The sequence below is a fragment of the Ornithorhynchus anatinus genome, chromosome X5 (assembly GCF_004115215.2).
Source record: "Ornithorhynchus anatinus isolate Pmale09 chromosome X5, mOrnAna1.pri.v4, whole genome shotgun sequence".
NCBI classification, from domain to species: Eukaryota; Metazoa; Chordata; class Mammalia; order Monotremata; family Ornithorhynchidae; genus Ornithorhynchus; species Ornithorhynchus anatinus.
Genome location: NC_041753.1, coordinates 14,341,427 through 14,359,588, shown reverse-complemented (window position 1 = coordinate 14,359,588; position 18,162 = coordinate 14,341,427). Strand labels below are relative to the sequence as shown.

Genomic DNA, 18,162 nt, shown 5'->3' with positions numbered 1-18,162 from the left:
GGAGCGAATAAAAGCAGGTGTACACCCAACCATCCTCCAAAGTTAGCTATTATGCCTTTTTTAAAGAACCCCCGAGTTGGAGATTTCAGTCATCTCTAGATTTTTATTTAAAAAACAGGTGAGACTTAACTGCATGTCTAGGCACCACAGCTTTCTATGCCCCAAGATATGTGTAAATATATCTAATTCTATTTATATTGATGCTATCGATGCCTGTTTACTTGTTTTGATGTGTCTCTCCCCTTCTAAACTGTGAGCCCACTGTGGGCAGGGATTGTCTCTCTCTCTGTTGCTGAATTGTACTTTCCAACCGCTTAGTACAGTGCTCTGCACACAGTAAGCGCTCAGTAAATATGATTGAATAAATGAATGAATCATGGCAGCTTGGGAAGTAGCATGGCTTAGTGGATAGAGCACAGGCCTGGGAGTCAGAAGGTCATGGGTTCTAATCCTGGCTCAGCCCCTTGTCTGCCGTTAGACCTTGGGCAAGTCGCTTCACTTCTCTGGGCCTCAGTTACCCATCTGTAAAATGGGGATTGAGACTTGGGGCCCCATATGGGATGGGAAATGCAACCCAATTGGCTTATCTCCACCCCAGTGCTCAGTACAGTACCTGGCACATAGTAAGCGCTTAACAAATACCATAATGATTATCATCATACTGCATTGAATATAATAGGATTGTACGGTACCGGTCATTTTCGGAGAAAGCTCACCTACCCAGAGAAAACTTCATATTTCTTCATTTACTTCACACCTTGATTTGCGGGGAGAGAAGTAGGTTGATGGGTTTTTTTGTGAAGGCGCTGCATGATGACCTGTGAGTCGCTCATTTAGCACATCCCAGCTTGAGCTAACTTTACTCCACCACTTCCCAATAGCTCTGTAGAACCATGTCAGTTCTCCTTTTCATCAAATCCTGCCAAAAGAAATTACTGTGAGCACACTTACAGGCAAATCCTCAGGTGGTACATTACCCCATTTGCCCTTACTGAGCAAGCTTTCACTCCTTGGGCTTTCTGTACATGTATCATACTAATGCATTCTCATTTTGAACATTAATTCCTATCCATCCTATGCCACCATCATCATCCCAGGGTTCCTCGCTTTTATTAGAGCAGCACTGTTCATGTTGCTATAATTAAGGGGCTGACGACAGTTCCATTATAAACCCATTTCAGAGAGTTATAATTTGGTTCTAAAAATTTGATCTGGGCTAAAAGTTAACAAAAAAGATCACAGCCCAAGAGATTTGAAAGACTCTTTTTGGGTCTCTCTCTCTCTCTCTTTTTTTTTATAACCCAATTTTGACAGCCATTTTTGAGTTAGAAGCAAGGAGAAATTATAGCTATGGGTTCAGTTAAAGTCCATTTGTTATGTAGGGGCTGGGCTATGCTGAAATCTACAGGAGTCTATTTTTTTCTAGCTATACGTGCAAAGAAATAACTAGGCTGTATTGTGGCTAAATATAAGTGAGAACTGGATAAAGAAATATTCAGTTCCAGAAACTGAACTTTACTAAAAAGCTAGCTTAGATTTAAAAAATAAATCCTGAAAACTCCCTTATTCCTCCTTACTGTTTTATGAATCAACTCATTCTGTAGTCATTGGATAGACAGTGGCCTTCCACCACTCAAATTCCCCAAGGTTTTCCCCAAAAGGCCCCATTCTTGATAGGTGATTCTTTGAAAATTTCCACTAGTAATAACAGTGGTATTTGTTAGGCACTTACTGTGTGCTAGGGACTGTACTAAGCCCTGAAGTGGACAGAAGCAAGTTGGGTTGGACACAGTCCCTGTCCCACATGGAGCTCACAGTCTTAATCCCCATTTTACAAGCGAGGTAACTGAGGTACAGAGAAGTGAAGTGACTTGCCCAAGGTCACACAGCGGACAAGCGGAGGAGCTGGGATTAGAACCCACAATCTCTGAATGCTAAACATCTGGATGTTTTCCAGATGTTTAACTCCCTCTTCAAACCCCCTGCCCCCCTACCTCCCATCCTTAGCCCCTAATGACCTGGCTACCTACTTTATTGAAAAAATTGAAACTATCAGGCGTGACCTCCCTGAAATCTCCCCTGCTTCTCTCCAGTCCCTCCCTCATCCTGACCCTTCTTCAACTCTCCCATCCTTCCCGGCAGTACCTCAAGAGACCTCCTGCCTTCTCTCAAAATCCACCCCCTCCACCAGTGCAACCCTTCACACCTTATCAAAATATTTGCCCCCTACCTAACCACCACCTTCACCTGTTCGCTCTCCAGTGGCTTCTTCCCCACTGCTTTTAAACATAATAATGGTATTTGTTAAGCCCTTACTATGTGCCAATCATTGTTCTAAGCGCTGGGGTAAATACAAGGTAATCAGATTGTCCTATGTGGGGCTCAGTCTCGATCCCCGTTTTACAGATGAGGTAACTGAGGCACAGAGAAGTTAAGTGACTTGCCCCAGGTCACACAGCAGACAAGTGGAGGAGCCGGGATTAGAACCCACAATCTCTGACTCCCAAGCCCCTGCTCTTTCCACTAAGCCACACTGATTCATAATAATAACTGTGGCATTTGGTAAACACTGTGGGCCGGGCACTGTACTAAGCCCTGGGGTGGATACAGGCAAATCAGGTGAGACACAGTCCTTGTCCCATACGGGGCTCACGTTCTCAATCCCTATTTTACAGATGAGGTAACAGAGAAGCGAAGTGACTTGACAGGTCACACAAGCAGACAAGTGACGGAGCCAAGATTAGAACCCATGACCTTCTGACTCCCAGGCTCGTGCTCTATCCATTGTGCCATGGGGGCCATTTGTCCCATGTCTCCCCAGTCCTAAAAAAACCTTCCCTTGACCCCACGGCTCCCTCCAGTTACCGCCCCATTTCCCTCCCAACATTCCTCTCCAAACTCCTTGAGCAAGTTGTCCACACCCGCTGTCTCAAGTTTCTTTCCTCCACCTCTCTCCTTGAACCTCTCCAATATTGCTTCTGTCCCCTTCACATCCCCTTCACTCCACAGAAACCACCCTCTTAAAGGATGATGTCCTCCTTGCCTTCATGAGGATGCATTTGCCACTTGAACTTGCTGCTGTTTGCAAATTTACCCCTTGGGATCCGGCAAGAAGAGCGTCACTTCTAATTGCCACTCACGAGCCTGGTTTGCTGTTCTTGCGTCCCAGCAGTGCACTGGTATATCATATTGTATGTGATTTTACTTCACAGTATTTGAAAATCACTTGTTCTACCCTCTCTGCTTGAGTGGGAGCCATTTCAGCTAGGCCTACAATAATAGCTGTGAGGCATCTTACTGTCATTCATTCTCTTCACATGTCCTGCCCAGTGAAGTTGTGTTGAGTGAGCGCTTTATCAGTGCTGCTGAAGTGACTCGGTGTCAGGATTTTGTTTTTGCTTATCTGTCTTGCTATTTGACATTGGATTTAGCTGTTAAAAGCAGTGGTGAAACCGCCACAGAAGCAAGATATGCACCCGCTAGTAATCCCGGATCCTACGGCCATAGAGAAGGCGGGATGCTATCGCCATTTAGTCTGAAGAGTGATGTCCCATGCTCATTAAACTAAATCTATCGATCTCCCAACAGCTCTACTAGTCGTCTTAATTTAGTTTTCTACTTTGTCTATCCATGCCTTATTAGTGTACTGCCTGCAATCAATCAATCAGTTAATGGTATTTATTGAGTGCTTACTCTGTGCAATCAATCAATCGTATTTGTTGGGTACTTACTGTGTGCAGGGCATTGTACGAAGCTCTTGGGAGAGTACAGTATAACAAACAGAGTTGGGAGACACATTCCCTTCCCACATCGAGCTTAAGTCTTGAGGGGTAGACAGGCATTAATATGATAATAATAATGGAACATCATTAGAGAAGCAGCATGGCTTAGTGGAAAGAGCACGGGCTTGAGAGTCAGAGGTCGTGGGTTCTAAACCCGGCTGTGTGACTTTGAGCAAGTGATTTAACCTCTCTGTGTTGTTACCTCGTCTGTAAAATGGGGATTAAGACTGTGAGCCCCATGCGAGACAACCTGATTACCTTGTATCTACCTCAGCACTCAGTACATTGCCTGGCACATAGTAAGCGCTTAACAAAAAAATGATGTTGTTTGTTAAGCGCTTTGTATGTGCCAGGCACTGTTCTAAGCACCGGGATGGATACGAGCAAATTGGGTTGGACACCGTCCCTGTCCCATGTAGGGCTCACAGTCTCAATCCCCAATTCATGGATGAGGTAACTGAGGCACAGACAAGTGACTTGCCCAAAGTCACACAGTAGACAAGTGGCTGAGCCGGGATTAGAACCCATGACCTTCCGACTCTCAGGCCTGTGCTCTATCCACTATGCCATGCTGCTGCTTCTGAATGGAATGACCGTACCATCATGGAGTAGCTTTAGGATTGTGTGCGTGTCTAAGGGCACTCAGATTTGAGCACTAACTGTGCAAATGGTATTAGGTGATTTATTAGGTCTAAAAATACAATCTTGATGATGTTCCCTGCGCATCTTTTTTATTTTTTAAAAAAAGTATTTAAGCGCTTACTATATGCCAGGCACTGTACTAAGCACTGGGGTAACACAAAGTTGGACACAGTCCATGTTGCACATGGGGCTCACAGTCTTTTTCTTAATCTCCATTTTACAGATAAGGTATATGAGGCACACGCAGGTTTAAGTGACTTGCCTAAGGTCACACAGCAGACAAGTGGCAGAGCCGGGATCAGAATCCAGCTTCTTCTGACTCCCAGGCCACTGCAACATCCACTAGCCCAGTGAAGACCACGTCTGCCGAGCTGGATTTTGATAAGAGGCCATATGGCAGTTCATTAAATGCATAGCGAAAATGTTTTCTCAACATCTTGTTGTGAAGAACAATGGTCAGGATCTTGTTGACAACAGAAAGCATTGAGACCCCCCACTAGTTTTCACTGACAGCTCTCTCCCTTTCTTCTTGAAGATGGTGATTTGGATGGTATCTTTTCAAATTCTTTGCTTTTCCTTCAGCATTCCATAAGTTAAGGGAAAAAACTGTGCAGACCTCTGAGCAACAAATCCCCCCCTTGTCAATTATTTCAGGAATGCCATCGGATCGAAGCGCTTTTCCATTTTCCATGGCAAGGATAGCAAAATCCGTATCTTCACCTAATAATGTTGGTAATTGTTAAGCGCTTACTCTGTGCAGAGCACTGTTCTAAGAGCTGGAGTAGATACAGGGTCATCAGTTACAGATGAGGTCACTGAGGCCCAGAGAAGTGAAGTGACTTGCCCACAGTCACACAGCTGACGAGTGGCAGAGCCGGCATTCGAACCCATGACCTCTGACTCCCAAGCCCGGCCTCTTTCCACTGAGCCACGCTGCTTCACTTGATGGTGATGGTATTCGTTAAGCGCTTACTACGTGCCAAGCACGGTTCACATTTGGACAGGTGGTCTGGGCTTTGGTGGCCTTTATCCTCTCTGATGGACGGTGTGTTTAAAGAGTCTTGAGGGGTGGTCGTCTGTGATGAGGGTGGGGCTATCTGCATTCTGCAGGATAGCTGAAGAAGTGTGTAGTCAAAATTGCCAATGATTTCCACTCAAACAGAATGTCCGTAAGTGACAACTGATACAATCAGAGACAATTTGTTCAAAGCTTCGGTTCTGTTCTGACTTTAGGGAGATAAATCCCACTGAACATTTCTCCCTGTGACTTTCAGGAAGCATGGTGATAAATATTGAAATGAGAAAGAGAAGAACAAATAGAGCCTTTCTCTGTAAAATCTGAGACATTCCATTTTCTCTGATTATCGTCAGTCTACATAATTAATTCATCAACAGTAAAAAAAATCAATTGCATGGATGGTTTAGTACCGCTGTGCTCAAACCAGCTAGAGTTCTCGGCAAATGTACTTGACATGTTATTACCAAACTATTTTATATATTTTTCTATTCTGCCTCGATATGAGAAAAGTCAAACATGTATTCAGAAAGTGCTTTTCAGTGGCAGGCTTTTACTCTTTTACCGTTTTGGTGCTTATTTCAGATGATCAACTTCAGTTTCCTCAGCAAGGGAGTGGGTCTTCCCCACACAGCTAAATTTGTAATGAATGTGCCTCCGTTTTGCACCAGGTCATGCCAAAGCACTTCTCTGACTCCGCCAAGCCCGCAGGCCCCAAGTAGGGACTAATGAATGTCGGACAGCCAGATGCCCATGATATCATAGTTATTCATTCATTTATTCAATCACATTTATTGAGCGTTTACTGTGTGCACAGGACTGCACTAAGCGCTTGGGAGAGTACAATTAAACGATAAAGAGACACATTCCCTGCCCACAACGAACTTACAATCTAGAGGAGGGGAGACAGACATTAATATAAATAAATAAATTACAGATAGGTACATAAGTGCTTAGGGTGCGAGGGGGAAGACTAGAGGGAGCCAGTCAGGGCGACGCAGGAGGGAATGGGAGAAGAGGAAAGCGGGGACTTAGGCCTCTTGGAGGACACGTACAGTCAATAAGGATTTGAAGGGTTGGAGGGTAAGTGTCTGTCGGATTTGAGGAAGGAGGGCGTTCCAGACCAGAGGTGGGAAGTGGGCAAGGGGTCGGCGGCGAGGTAGACGGTATCGAGGCAAGGTGAGAAGGCTAGCGTTAGAGGAGTGAGGTTTGTGGGCTGGGTTGTAGTAGGAGAGTAGCGAGGTGTGAGGTAGGAGGGGGCAAGGTGATGGGCTGCTTTAAAGTCAATGGTGAGGAGTTTTTGTTTAACGCCATGTGTGTCATACTGGGAACGCAGCGTCGCACAGAGCATTTTGTAAAAGTCTGTCCGAGTCTGCTCGAATCACATAATGCTTCTCTTGGGTGGGGGGAAGGAGGGGAGACCTTCTCCCCATTGTACTGTCGCATTCCCCTCTGACACCTCTCTGACCACAGAAGCAGTTTCTGTGCTGTGGTTCTCAGGGCCAGAAATCGAGGCGGAGTGAGGCTGGACACTTGAAAACAAAAATAACGGACATAAAGACAGCTGGTGTGGCCTAGTGGATAGAGCATGGGCCTGGGAGTCAGAAGGACCGGAGTCCTGATCCTGGCTCCACCACCTGTCTGCTGTGCGACCTCAGGCAAGTCACTTAACTTCTCTAAGCTTCAGTTACCTCAACTGTAAAATGGGGCTTAAGAACGTGAGCCCCGTGCGGGTCAGGAACTGTGTCCAACCTCATGTGCTTGTACCCACCCCGGGGCTTAAGACAGTGCCTGGCACACAGTAAGCATTTTACAGATACTGCAATTGTTGTTATTATTAGCTGCTGCCGTATCATACCAGATCAGGACAGACCAGCTGAAAAATGGACTGCCCATCATAAGACTGCTGGATCTGTGCCGTCAGGTCAGGCTAGCACAAAATGCAAGGCCTGGTCAAAAGAGCACAGGTCTGAGAGGCAGAGAACCTAGCTTCTAATCCCAGCTCTACCACTTGCCTACGGTGTGACCTTGGACGAGTCATTTAACTTCTTGGCGCCTCAGTTTCCTCATCTGTAAAATGGAGATTCAATATTGGTCCTTAGTCAATCGTATTTCTTGAGCAGAGCGCTGTAATAAGCATTGGCAGAGTACAATATGACAGACACATTCTGGGGGTTTTCTGAGGAAATTGTCGAATCCTGCGCAGTTCCTTGGGTCATTGAGAGTGAAGAGGTGAGAGTTTAGGAGTAAGGAAGAGGCTGAAAATTCTGTAAAAGCCATGTAAGTTTCATTGCTTTTATTGTAATTGAGAGTGATCTTAGAGGCCTGGGAAGAGAGGTCTAGCCTATATGTAAAGAAGCGTGATCCTTGTTAATGGAATCTCACTCGTGCTCACCGGATCAAAGAATCAAGGAGCTGAAAGGTCAGGGTCTTGAGATAGAATAGACAGAATTTACTTCGCCTCCCCGCCTTGAGGCAGGAACACTTGTAAATCATCCTAGACAGATGAAATGAGATGAAATATATCCTTTCCTCTCCATCCGAACCGCTGCCAGGTTAATCCACGCACTTATCCTGTCCCACCTTGATTACTGTATCAGCTTCCTTGCTGACCTCCCTGCCTCCCGTCTCTCTCTTCTCTCCAGGCCGTACTTCGCTCTGCTGCCTGGATCGTTTTTCTACAGAAACGATCAGTCCATGTTTCCCCTCTCCTCAAGAACTTCCAGTGGGTGCCCACCCACCTCCTCATCAAACAGAAACTCCTCACCAGTGGCTTTAAAGCACTCAATCACCTTGCCCCCTCCTATCTCACCTCGCTACTCTCCTACTAAAACCTAGACTGCACACTTTGCTCTTCTGATGCCATCCCACTCACTGTATCTCGATCTTGTCTATCTCACCGCCGACCTCTCGCCCACATTCTGCCTGTGGCCTGCAACTCCCTCCCTTGTCGTATCTGACAGACAATTACTCTCCCCGCCTTCTAAGTCTTATAGAAGACACATCTCCTCCAAGAGGCCTTCCTGACTAAGCCCTCATTCCCTCTTTTTTCATGCCCTTCTGTGTCACCCTGACTTGCTCCCTTTATTCACACCCCCTCCACCTCCAGCCCCACAGGACTTATGTACATATCCAACATGTATTTTATTAATGCCTGTCTCCCCCACTAGACTGTAAGCTCGTTGTGGGCAGGGAATGTGTCTGTTATATTGGTCTTTAACTCTCCCAAGTGCCTTATACAATGCCCTACACACAGTAAGCACTCAAGAAACATCGATTGATTAATTGATGGAAATAAAAGTAGGTAAAAAGGTGAAGAGGAGAAAGAGACATGGAACGTGTTGGGGAAGAGAAAATAGAAAGAAAGGGAGGAAAGCAGAAGAGAAGAGGAAAAAGTGAAAAAATTGGATAAAGAAATGGGAGGAAGGAGGATACGAAGATAGGCAGCAGTGTGTGTGTGTGTGTGTGTATACACATATATGTACACTTGTATGAATCTGAAGAAAACCAAATTATGTATCAATTTACACTTGGAAAACCCTACACAACCAAAGATTTTCATCAGCAACACGATACTAAGAGAAGCAGTGCGGTCCAGTGGAAAGAGCAGGGGCCTGGGAGTCAGAGGATCTGAGTTTTAATCCTACCACTGCCAGTTGCTCTCTGTATAACCTTGGGCAAGTTACTTCACTTCTGTGTGCCTCAGTTACCTCATCTATAAAATGGAGATTAAATCTTCCTCCCTCACATTGAGACAGTGAACCCCATGTGGGACAGGGACCGTGTCCAACCCGATCAACTTGTATTTACCTCGTGTTTACAGCAATACTCAACGTATAGTAAGCACTTAAATGCCAAGAAAACCCCACTTAATACTGTCCCCAAATTCTTTATATAGGTAAGTACACTCTCTGATGATATATAGAAAGACAGAGAGGAAGAAAACAGAACCAAGAAGACCAGACAGACTTCAGAGTATGACAACAACAGGACATTAAACTCCATACTAAGTTGAAAGTCTCTAAGGTATTGTGGTACCCAAACCTTCTCTGTAGCTGCAAAATCTTATTTATGACCGAAGACACAGCCAGTGTCTCGAGCAGTTTCACCAGCTTCTCCTGCGATCCATTTTCAACATCAAATACCAGGACAAGATTACCAGCGAGACCCTGCGATACAATCAGCTGACCAGCAATAGAGCTCCATCGGATGGAACACGTGAGGAGAATGGATGACAGCGGGATATTCAAGCACCTGCAATGAGGTGAGCTGAAGAGGGGCACGTGCCAGTCAGAAAAACAGTGATATCAGTAGCAATCAGTGATATTTATTGTGTGCTTCCTGTTTGCAGAGCACTGTCCAAGTGCTTGAGAGAGTACGATAGAGTAGATAGACACCATCCCTGCCCAGAAACAGCTAATCATTTAAATATCCAGTGAAGCAATGTCTCAAACACCACCACATATAGACTACTGAGAAACCACCAGAGTAAACAGTCCAGCCTGAAAGGCAGTAACAAGGAGAGAGGCTGCTCTCCTTGACTAAAGATGTGACAAAGATCAGTTTGCCCTTTAGGTCCAGATTTTCCTCCAGGAAGCCTTCCTTGATTAATCACCCATCTCCCAACTCTATTTTCCCTTTCTACTGTGTCACCTATGCACGAGTCTATGCCGGCTAAGCACTTATGACTCCCCCCCCACACACACACACGCCACAGCATTTATGCATATGTATTTATACTCAACCCCTTCCCCTCTCTGTAATTTATCTTAAGGTCTGCCTCCCCAAGTAGACCGTAAGCTCCTTGAAGCCGGGGATTGTGTCTACAAACTCCTTGTACTCTCCCAACTGCTCTGCACAAAGTAAGAGCATAATAAATACCACTGACTGATGCATCGACTGTATCACTCAATCGTATTTATTGCACACGCAGTGGGTGCAGGGAACTCTATGGGCCAAAGCCCAGAAAGGAACATTTTATGGTCAAATAGTGAGGAAGACAAAGTCACACACATTGTGTGTGTGTGTGTGTGTGTGTGTGTGTTTTGACATATGGCTCCTCTAAGTTCAAAGAGCTTTAGGGCTTCTTCTCAGTCCCTAAAAAGTCAACAGGAGTTATTTAGCCTTAGGCCTATAGGAGTTATTTTCGGAAATGATGCGTATGCCGGCAAGTCTATAGTAACAATTATGAAAACAATTTCTCTCAAGGTCAGAGAACGCTGAACCTGTCCAACCTTTATGACTGGACAGGATAACATTATAACCATTCTTTGGTAATAGCTAAATCTGCAAAGAGAAATCTTTAGAATTTCACAAAGTCTGTTTTGAAAAGTATAGAACTACGAAATTATAGAACAAAGAAAAGGAGAAAAGCTGTTTTAAATATTTCCTTTACGATTTAATGCTTCCATGTCTCCAGAGCACTTCCACATCAGTTTGGGGGGGGTTTAATGGTATTTAAGTGCTTACTATGTGCAACCTACTCTGGGGAAGGTACAAGCTAATCAGGTTGGACACAGTCCATGTCCCACATGGGGCTCACAGTCTTAATTCCCATTTTACAGAAGAGGTAACTGAGACCTAGCGAAGTTAAGTGATTTGCCCAAGGTCACACAGTAAACCAAGTGGCGGAGCCGGGCTCAGAACCCAGGTCCTTCTGACTCCCGAGTCCCTGCTCTGGCCACCCACCCTGCTTCAATTATCTCATTTTATCCGCACAACATCCCAGTGAAGCAGAGAGAGGCGGGTACTATTATCCCCATTTTACAGGTGAGTAAACTGAGGCCCAGGGAGGTTCAAAGACTTTCCTAAATCCACACGGCAGACAAATAACAGAAATGGGACTAGAACCCAGGTCTCCTGACTTTCAGTCCCATGCTCGTTTTTCCGCTAGGCCTACTTTCTATTTCTAGTATGTTACATAAGAATTCTTTAATCTTTTTAAAATGAAATTTTAAACTCACCATTTTCTTTATGCCAGATGGTGATTGCTCATCGGGTGGAGTGACCGAAAACTTTCAAAGCACGACGAGGAGTACTCTGCTCTCCATGGTGTGCGTCATCTGAAAGGCATCCGAGAAATTGAGCGTATCGAATCAACCCCAGGGTTTAGTACAGTATGGGGCACATAGTAAGCACTTCACAAATGTTGTCATTATTATCATCATCATTATTACTGTGACTTTAAATTATTCTCATCTCATTAGAGTATAGTTCGCCTGTCCCTGAAGTAAACACACGTATTCGTCCGGGGGCTCAGCTCGTTTCCTTACACTTATGCTGTCGGGTCGAATCCGACCCATAGCGACGCCAGGGTCACATCTCTCCCAGAACGCCCCGCCTCCGTCTGCGGTCGTTCCGGTGGTGTATCCGTAGAGTTTTCTGGGTCAAAATACGGAAGCGGTTTACCACCGCCTCCTTCCGCGCGGTAAACTTGAATCTCCGCCTTTGACTCTCTCCCATGCCGCTGCTGCCCAGTGCGGGTGAGTTTTGACCTGTAGCAGAGTGTCTTCCGTTCGCTGGCCACTGCCCAAGCTAGGAATGGAACGGGTAGGCCTCTGCGTGACTCTCCCTCCCGTAATCGAGACTGGTAGAGGACTGGAAGCTCTCCAGGCGCAACCCTGAGAGGGGTTCCTTATACTGCCCTGTTTTTCTTTCTCCCTTTTTTTTTTCCAGGAAATAAAGTGTGATACCAGCCAACGAGCTCAGCATCGGTGCTTCCACTTCTGGGGAAACACTTGCAAAGGCCAGTCATCTCCCATCCCAACACACATTTGCCCATACCTACTTAAATTGGAGACAGATCTAGCTGCAGTTCACACTTAAACAGCCACTGGATGAAGGGGGTTAAGACGAAAGCAATTGGAAATGTGGGACTTTTGCCAGGCACATGCCTGTTTAGAAAACAAGCACGCTACTTGACAATAGATGCTTGGCAGATATTCTCTGTCTTCACAGCAGCATTCATTTGGGGACTTCAGTTCAAGAGCAAGCCAGGCCTCTCAGGCTCAACTTGTTCAAAAGCCAGCAATCATTCCAGATGCTTTTTTCTTTTTAGTTGCTGTGGAGACTGTGTGGTGGAGCTGTGAATGAAGGGCACTAATAAAACAAACAAACAAAAAACTTGGTACTTTTAAAACAATTCACGGAGTTTGGTGTTTTTTTTAACATTCTCTCAGGGTACTTTAGAAGAGAATGACTTTCACACATACATGCTCACACGTTTATGGGTATTTTACTTCGCGTCGGTCAAAATGTTCAAATGTCTAGGAGAAAGAGAGTGCTACAAGCATATCACTCAGTAGCCTTAATCAACAGGAAACAAAAATGCCCAAGTGACCAAGATCGGATGCCTAACTGACTATATCATTCATTCGATAATATTTATTGAGCCCTTACTATGTGCAGAGCACTGTACTAAGCACTTGGAATGTACAATCCGGCAACCGATAGAGACAATCCCTGCCCAATGACGGGCTTACAGTCTAATCGTACCAGCACGAATGGCATAGGGAAATAAATTCATGTAGCACATTTGACACGAAATCCATTGCCGAACTCTTGTTTTTACCCATTTTCCACATCTCAAATCTTATCATCTCCATGGTTGGGGTAGAAGCAAGCAACACTGACCTGGACTTGAGTTTTCAAGACCAAGCAGGACGGGGTAGTGGAAAGAGCACGGCCCTGGGAGTCAGAAGGACGTGGGTTCTAATGCCGCCTTCCCCTATTGTCTGCTGGGTGACCTTGGGCAAGTCACTTCACTCTTCTGGGCCTCAGTTACCGCCTCTGTAAAATGGGAATTTAGACCATGAGCCCACATGGGAGAGGGACTGCGTCCGACCCGATTTACTCGTATCCACCCCCAGCACTTAGTACAGTGCCTAGCACATAAGCACTGAACAAATACCACGGTTATTATTAAGGATGATCCAGGATCAATCCAGACTGCCCTGGCCGACGGGCACAGATTCCCCAAGGCAGCCTTGGGCCAGTCCTGTCACACTCGGAGGTGTCGGCATTTCATTTTGAATGTGGGGCAAAAGGTGGGGGCCAAATAATTTGGGGGGGGGGATGAAGGTTGGAAGGGAATAAACTTCAGGGAGTAAAAAGAACAAAAAAACCCATCGTTTTGGGTCTTTTCAGCACAATGTCAAATCGTGCCAATGATATAGAATGTGTGAGACTGGGAGTTCACCTCAAGCCGCCGTGGAGGCGATAATAATAATAACTTTGGCATTTGTTAAGCGCTTACTCTGTGCCAAGCACTGTTCTAAGTGTTGGGGTAGAGACAAGGGAATCCGGTTGTCCCACGTGGGGCTCACGGTCTTCATCCCCATTTTACAGTTGAGGTAGCTGAGGCACAGAGAGGTTAAGTGACTTGCCCAGGGTCACGCAGCTGACAAGTGGTGGAGCCGGAATTCGAATCCACGACCTCAGACTCCCAAGCCCGTGTTTTTTCCACTAAGCCATGCTGCTTCTCGTAGCCACGCTGCTCACCCTTGGGGAGATGGCACCTATCGGTCAGTCAGTCGTATTTATTGAACCCTTGCTGTGTGCGGAGCACTGTACTAAGCGCCTGGGAGAGTACAGTATAACAATAACCAGACACATTCCCTGCCCACGTGGAGATTACAGTCTAGAGGATAGCAATCTAAATTTAAGGGGTTCGGATGAAACTCGACCGTCTGGAGGCTCACAGGGAGAGAAGTGGCGTCTGAATGATGTTCCCCTCTGCGTTTCTGACTCACGATTTTTAAAGGGATGCAAGCGGCACTTATTATGTGCTAAGCACTGTACTGAGAGCTGGGGGGAGGTTCATCAGGTTGGATGCAGTCCCAGGCCCACAGTGATGAAGGGAGGGAGAACAGGTAATAGTAATGTTGGTATTTGTTAAGCGCTTGCTACGTGCAGAGCACTGTTCTAAGCGCTGGGGTAGACACAGGGTAATCAGATTGTCCCACACGAGGCTCCCAGTCTTAATCCCCATTTTACAGATGAGGGAACTGAGGCCCAGAGAAGTGAAGTGACTCGCCCACAGTCACACAGCTGACAAGTGGCAGAGCGGGGGTTCGAACCCATGACCTCTGACTCCCAAACCCGTGCTCTTTCCACTGAGCCACACTATTGACTTACGCAGTCCTAAAAACTCACCCCTTATATGAAGCTTTCCCTCATTAAGCAGATGTGGTCTCCACACGCCATTAACCCTTTTACTTGCCATAATGTCCTCCCCTAAAGATCCCCCCTCCCTCAGTGAATCCCTCACATCTCTGCTGATTATTCCCCCACCTCTAATGGTGTAGGGGAACGGGATCCGTTAAGTAATTGAAGAGGGGGAAAGGAGAAATAAACGAGAGAAATGAAACTTAAGGATAGTAGTCACGTAACTTCCCCGCATCAGTTTCCTTATTTATAAAATGGGGATTCGAATCCCTTTCGCCCTCCTCCGTGGACTGCGAGACCTAGGGGGGACATGGACTGTTTTCAAGCTGATCATCTTGTATCTTCGCCAGCACTCTGTAGAATGCTTGGTACATAGTAAACGCTTATCAAAAATCATCATTATTGTCGTTATTAGAGAAGCAGCGTGACTTAGCGGAGAGATCACGAGCTTGGGAGTCAGAGGACGTGGGTTCTAATCCCGGCTCCGCCACGTGTCTGCTGTGTGACCTTGGGCAAGCCACTTAACTTCTCTGGACCTCAGTTGCCTCATCTGTAAAATGGGGATTAAGACTGTGAGCCCCACGCGGGACAACCTGATTACCTTGTCTCTACCCCAGTGCTCAGAACAGTGTTCGGCACATAGTAAGCGCTTAACAAATACCGTCAATGTTAGTAGTAGTAATAATAATGAGTAAATATTGAATTTGAATATGCCGTGCCTCTGGTCCAACTGAGTTTATCAGAGTCCAGGCAGTCCTTGGATTTGTGACGCACCTGTTTGTTAGTTTCAATGGGATTTGATAAGCGCTTACTACACGCTAGGCTCTGTTCTAAGCGCTGGGGTAGATACAGGGTAATCAGATCGGAAACGGTCCGCATCCCACATGGGGCTCACAGTCTTCACCCCCATTTTACAGATGAGAGGACGGAGGCACAGAGAAGCGAGGTGACTCAAACAACAGACAAGTGATGGAGCTGGGATTAGCATCCACGTTCCTTTGATCCCCAGGCCGTTCGTCTATCCACTTGGCAACGCTGCTTCTCTTCAGTACCTAAAAATTGTATCTTAAACTGAAGTATTGTAAGGTGGAATCAATTTTCTCACAAGAACGGGGCTGTAAATGGGAGGGTTAGTGCCTGAACCTAAGTATTTTTTTTTTTGACTAAAATTATTCAGAATTTTGTACTCGAGCAATTGTAACTGAGTAATATAGCGACATGAAGATTTTTTGGGTTGAGCCAAAGAGGTTTCGTAGTATTGGGTAGCTGTCTTTTACTTCAGGAGAAGTAAAATGAACTCATCAACCCCCTCCCGACGACTCTGCCGGACTATCAGATAAGCGACTCCCGACCTCTGGGCTTCTCCCACTCCACCCTCCAACCTTCCTCTCCTCTTGAAATTTTCCTTCCTTTCCTCCAACGTCATGCCTTTTAAAGTTGCTTTCCCATTTTCCCGTGAGTCCTGTGAATCCCCAACCACCCATGTCCCCAGAGCTAGTGGCATAAAGGAAGCTAGTGTTGTAGTCGAACCCAATGTGCTGAAAAGTTTAAATAAGGAATACATTTTGAAATGTTGCAAATGCCATTCCTCATAACTCGAAATGTCTTAAGTCAAGGACTACTTGTAGAGGGATGTGTTTATGATTACCCGATAGCTCAATTAATGATATTTATGCAGCACTTCCGAGGTGCAGAGCGCTGAACTGAGCGCTTGGGTGAGTAGAAGTGAAGCAGCGTGGCTCAGTGGAAAGAGCCCGGGCTTGGGAGTCAGAGGTCAAGGGTTCTAATCCCGGCTCTGCCATTTGTCCGCTGTGTGACTTCGGGCAAGTCACTTCACTTCTCTGGGCCTCAGTTACCTCATCTGTAAAATGGAGATTGAGACTGTGAGCCCCACGTGGGATGACCTGATCACCTTGTATCCCCCCCCCCAGCTCTTAGAATAGTGCTTTGCACATAGTAAGCGCTTAACAAATGTCATCATTATTATTATTACAATACAACAGCTGTCCATAACAAGCTTACAATCTATTCGTCGGATTGCCTTTTTCCCCTCATTTGCATTATAAACTCTTTGAGGGGAGGGATCGAGTCTTTTCTTTATGTTTTAATCCTATAGAATACAGGAGGGCACACAGCGAAATGCGCAGTAAATGATTCTGTTGATGACGATGAAAACTACGATAACGGCAATGGTGATGACAGTGATGTTGATGACAAAAATTACAGCAATCGTGACCACACATAGCAGATGTATAAGGGAACTCCAATTTTAAGAAAGGCTGAGGGATTATTTAATAATAATCACTGTGGTATTTGTTGAGTGCTTATTATGTGCCAGGCTGGGGGGCATACGAACAAATCGGGTTGGACACGGTCCCTGTCCCACGTGGGGCTCACGGTCTCAATCCCCATTTTACAGGTGAGGTAACTGAGGCCCAGAGAAGAGAAGTGACTTGGCCAAGATCACACGGCAGACACGTGGCGGAGCTGGAGTTAGAACCCGTGATCTTGCGATTCCCAGGTCCATGCTCTATCCACTATGCCATGCCGCTTTATAACCGCCTTCAATTTTATGATGGATTCTTCCACAGAGGATGGTAAGCCACCATGCTCCGTTTTCAGTCAGGCCAGGGCAGAAGAAAATGATCTTAAACTTTAACACGGTCCCTTCTATCTATGCAATTTTATGCTGGATTTAGGACCAATGAACATCAACAAAAGGAAATGCTTCTTCACACGGCAGCTGGTAGGCATATGGTATGCATCACTGTAGGAATTTGTGCAGGCCGAAAAGATCAGTACATTTAAGAGGGGTTTGGAGAAATTCATGGTTGAGGGGCCCGTGATGGATTATTAGAAATAATGTTAGGGATGTGAGAGGAAACAGCTAGCTCTTAACAAATACCATAGAATACCGTAAAAAAAACCAAACCAAAAAGAGACCAACAAATCCCAAAAAAACGATGATTGCCGGGCTTAATCTGATCTGGAAGGTGTACAGGGACTCTAAAAGCAGGCACTACTATTTCTATCTTCTCAGGAATGGCAAAATGGAGGTGAGGGAGGAGAGTCAAGATTGGAAGGAACTAGAAAATGGACCCTTACGGCACATTCCTTCGAGTCCCAGCTCCCAATGATTTCGAAGTTATTGCTATTGCTATTATTATTATTCCCCTCTCAGGGTCGCACCTGGAGAGTTTCCAGTACGCTACCAGTCTTGGCTACTGGAGGGAGAGTCAAGCAGAAGTCTACCCATTCCATTCCTAGCTTGGCTAGCTAGTGGAAGGCAATCTGCTACAAAACAGAACTCACCCGTGCTGGGCAGCAGCGGCACGGGAGGGAGTCGAGGGCGGAGACCCGAGTTTACCGCGTGGAAGGCCGCGATGGTAAACCACTTCCGGATTTTGACCAAGAAAACTCTACGGATCCACTACCGGTATGACTGCAGATGGAGGGCGGGGCGTTCTGGGAGAGATGGGTCGGTGGTTTCGCTATGGGTAGGAAACGACTCGACGGCGTAAGACAAGACGATTACTATATTTGTTAAGCGCTTACCAT

General features: G+C 45.9%; 1 non-coding gene and 1 pseudogene across 1 annotated transcript; one reads left to right on the top strand and one right to left on the bottom strand.

Annotated features, from left to right (window-relative positions):
* Positions 1 to 11,931: 11,931 nt before the first annotated feature.
* Positions 11,932 to 12,069, bottom strand: LOC114808425. The gene has a single exon (XR_003756273.1). It is a non-coding gene; the product is annotated as a small nucleolar RNA SNORA7 (small nucleolar RNA).
* Positions 12,070 to 17,775: 5,706 nt separating this feature from the next.
* LOC114808580 lies at positions 17,776 to 17,906 on the top strand (annotated as a pseudogene).
* The last annotated feature ends 256 nt before the right edge of the window (positions 17,907 to 18,162 follow it).